General features: G+C 35.6%; 2 non-coding genes across 2 annotated transcripts; both read left to right on the top strand.

Annotated features, from left to right (window-relative positions):
* The first annotated feature begins 2,662 nt into the window (after positions 1-2,662).
* On the top strand, positions 2,663-2,853 carry LOC135765778 (U2 spliceosomal RNA). Its single transcript, XR_010541040.1, has one exon. It is a non-coding gene; the product is annotated as a U2 spliceosomal RNA (small nuclear RNA).
* A 783-nt stretch (positions 2,854-3,636) lies between these two features.
* Positions 3,637-3,801, top strand: LOC135765741 (U1 spliceosomal RNA). The gene has a single exon (XR_010541003.1). It is a non-coding gene; the product is annotated as a U1 spliceosomal RNA (small nuclear RNA).
* Positions 3,802-4,015: the final 214 nt, after the last annotated feature.

Raw genomic sequence — 4,015 nt, 5'->3', positions numbered from 1 at the left:
ACGGAGAATGAAGTCTGCATACATTAAAAGCCTTATTTTGTTTTTATCGTGTGCCTTCCAAAATGTATGCGACGAAACTTAAATCACGCAAAATATGAATGGTAACTAGACGTGCTTGTTGTGTGCAGGGAGTGCATTTATTTGTAAACTTTTGCTAAATCAAAATGGTTTATTTGTATTTGCTTTTTACCTGGGTTTTATCAGGTTCGCAGTCGGGACATTTTTAATCCATAGTGTATGGAGTTATCTAGTAGAAAATGATCTGCTGTTTTTTGGTAGAATGTTGTGTGAGCTAAAGAAACGAGGAATAAAACACACACCGCGATTAAAAAAATCAGATCTCATACTTTGTAATTGAAAATAAATAATAATTAATTTCAAAGAAATAAGAAGTAAAATGTGTAAGTATTCCTCAAAATGTGCTTTGGACTAAGTCTCCCGTCATCACAGCAAACGGGAGCAGACCCGAATAGGTATGTCTAGTTATTTTATTAAAAATTCCCAGCCGTCTGTAAATTCATGTTTGAAAGAAAAAAGTAAATGAATATCTTACTTACTGTTTTTGTCTTGTTTTCTAGTGAATATCTGACAATTCTTAAATGGAGATACATTTACTTGGTAAGCAAAGTGGCTTAAGATATTATGTATTGTAATAGAAAATTGTTATAAAAACGTTTTGTTTTTGCTGGGAATTCTTGTATATATTTCACAGCTATATAATTAATTATAATAACGCACTTTTTGTTGATAAACATGTTAAAAAATACATTAACACAGAATAATGTGGCAACAAATCAAATGTGCATTTAAATGCAACAAGCAGAAAATAAATAAATAAAGCAAATGCATGGAAAAGAAACGAGGAATAAAACAAACACCGCGATTAAAAAAATCAGATCGCATACTTTGTAATTGAAAATAAATAATAATTAATTCCAAAGAAATAAGAAGTAAAATGTGTAAGTATTCCTCAAAATGTGCTTTGGACTAAGTCCCCGTCATCACAGCAAACGGGAGCAGACCCGAATAGGTATGTCTAGTTATTTTATTTAAAATTTCCAGCCGTCTGTAAATTCATGTTTGAAAGAAAAAAGTAAATGAATATCTTACTTACTGTTTTTGTCTTGTTTTCTTGTGAATATCTGACAATTCTTAAATGGAGATACATTTACTTGGTAAGCAAAGTGGCTTAAGATATTATGTATTGTAATAGAAAATTGTTATAAAAGCGTTTTGTGTTTGCTGGGAATTCACAGCCATATAATTAATTATAATAACGCACTTTTTGTTTATAAACATGTTAAAAAATACATTAACACAGAATAATGTGGCAACAAATCAAACGTGCATTTAAATGCAACAAGCAAAAATAAATAAATAAAGCAAATGCACGGAAAAGAAACGAGGAATAAAACAAACACCGCGATTAAAAAATCAGATCGTATACTTTGTAATAATTGAAATAAATTATAAAAATCAACAGGTTTATATTTAAAACAAGTAAAAAAATATCTGCCAGCGGGGTAAGAAAAATAAACGTAATTCTAGTTTCAACTTAATTCAATAATAAACTCAATTTAGGTTTATTTTTCTTACCCCACTGGCAGATATTTTTACTTGTTTTAAGCCTTAACCTATTACATTTTAGAATTTATTTCAGTAAACAAGACTTAAATTCTAAGCCACTTTGCTTATTAAGTAAATGTATCTTGATTTAAGAATTATTTTTTAACTCGAAAACATGAATAAAATACTAAGTAAACGAACAGATTGGGATGTTCAAAACACTTAAACATTTTTTTTCACTCTACCCTTCATATTACAGCTGTCGAAAAACCACAGCAACGTTGACAGACCTGGAAGCCATGATATATTAGCAGTTTTTAAAATAAGTTAAATCTAGAATCCTTATTGGTTTTAGATACTTAAAAGCAATGAATGATCTTCTTTCTTTTGAATTGATTTGGTATTATGGAGGAGCTCTGTGTCTGGTTATTGAAGATGATTTCGTCTTTGCTCCTATGTTGGCTTATTTTTTGTTATTTCCGTTACTATATATATATATATTTTTTTCCCCTTTGTTTTTTCTGATTTGAGGTTATGAAAATGTTTTAATTTGTAATAAAGGTTTTTTGAAAATTCTAAATTCTCTCTCTCTCTCTCATGAGCGTGGATCAGTTCCTGCATCAAGGAAAAAATGCGCATCCTGGTACATTTCAGAAGTTAGACGACTGAGCTGCAGCGGACAGCGTAAGATTTATGAAAACACATTTGAGAAGAAAGGCAAAGCATGTTTCACAGTTAATCCAAGACCATAATGACAATTTTGCGCTCTGTTTCCCGAAGCTCGTGGAGGCGTGGAGCAGCATACACAGTTAAGGTATGTGCGATCTACCGGCATTACCTTTACGATCGACGTATTGGATCTGCAAGCTGCAAGCAAATTAACTGAAGCTTTACTTCATGTTTCTGTTTGGTTAAGCGATGACTGCTTTTTCCCAACAGTTTGTGTGTGTTTTCTGCATGGGTTTAGAAAACATGAACTTCTGATCTGCTAGCTCAACGTTCTACCTCTGTAACGTATAGAGTTAAATGCCCGCTAGCCTCCACCCCAAAAGCCAGCGCCTTCGCCGGCTCCCCCTTTGGCTGCGTCTATTCCGGTATCGCTTCTCGGCCTTTTGGCTAAGATCAAGTGTAGTATCTGTTCTTATCAGTTTAATGTCTGATACGTCTCCTATCCGGAGACTATATGTTAAATGGATTTTTGACCTTCGGAAACGGAAGCGGAGCTTGCTCCTTCCACTCCATGCATCAACATGGTATTGCAGTGTTTCCATGAATGGTGCGCTCCCCTTCTCGGGGACAAATAAGTCAAATACAAAAAAAGAATTTGCTTCTTTTGTGCGTGAATGACGGTGTTTTTTCTAATACGTGTGTTTCTTTAAATTGCTGTGTTTTCGTTGGCTTTATTGGTTTAACGAAAAGCTTGCGTGGAAATGAACACGCTGATAAAGAAATGTTTTTGTAATGTATTTAATTATTTTCTTTACAAGTTTGTGGTGGTGATCCGAGGACGAATTAAACATCCTCGACACAGCTGAAGGTGCAACAAAAGCGAAAGAGGCCGATTGGAATGTTAAAAACACCTGAAAACTTTTTTCACTACCCTTCATACTACAGCTGTCGAAAATCCACAGCAACGTCGACAGACCTGGAAGCATAGCTGTACTTGTTTAACTCACAACGACAACGGGTAAGTCATTGAGCCCTGTGTTTTTATTTATCCACGTTCTAAAATTGCTATGCTTTCGTTGTTTCTTGATTGCTCTGTACATTTCTTTGTTTCTATTCCACGTAAAGTTACTTTGTAATAACGAAACCATATATTTGAATGCGCAATTTAAATCCATTTGATTTAAATTGTTTCACATATTTCACTCTACACGGTTCAACCGGGCTGGAAACGGAATAAAAATAGGGTAGATCTCGAAGAATGTTTGGTCTCAGACGTGGCTTCGTGCGCTTTCCACCTGGTCACACACAGTAATGAAATGTTAGTCGGACGCCCTTCGGGGGCGCCGTTGATGTGATCGGTCACAGGAAGATGCGGCCGTCTGGCCTCAAAGGGTGTCGCTCATACTTACCTGGCAGGGGAGACACCATGATCATGAAGGTGGTTCACCCAGGGCGAGGCTCAGCCATTGCACTCCGGTTGTGCTGACCCTTTGCGAATTCCCCAAATGTGGGAATCTCGACTGCAAAATTTCTGATAGTGGGGGACTGCGTTCGCGCTCTCCCCTGACCTATGTGTTAAAAATAGATTCTTTTGTCGTTTTACGTAAAATCCAAGAGACGTCTAACCACGGCCCAAGAATACATTAGTCATCAAAAAAGCGGCTATTCAACGACTACATAATTTCTAATAGACAGCGAATATGTGTCTAGGCTAAAACAAGGCTTAATTTGGGCTGTCAGTGAAAATCTAATAGACGTTTGACCATTCCAAAAGAATAGA

The sequence above is a fragment of the Paramisgurnus dabryanus genome, chromosome 9 (genome assembly GCF_030506205.2).
Source record: "Paramisgurnus dabryanus chromosome 9, PD_genome_1.1, whole genome shotgun sequence".
Taxonomy (NCBI): Eukaryota; Metazoa; Chordata; class Actinopteri; order Cypriniformes; family Cobitidae; genus Paramisgurnus; species Paramisgurnus dabryanus.
The sequence above is the reverse complement of the archived record's forward strand: the minus strand, read 5'-3'. Positions and strand labels throughout refer to the sequence as shown.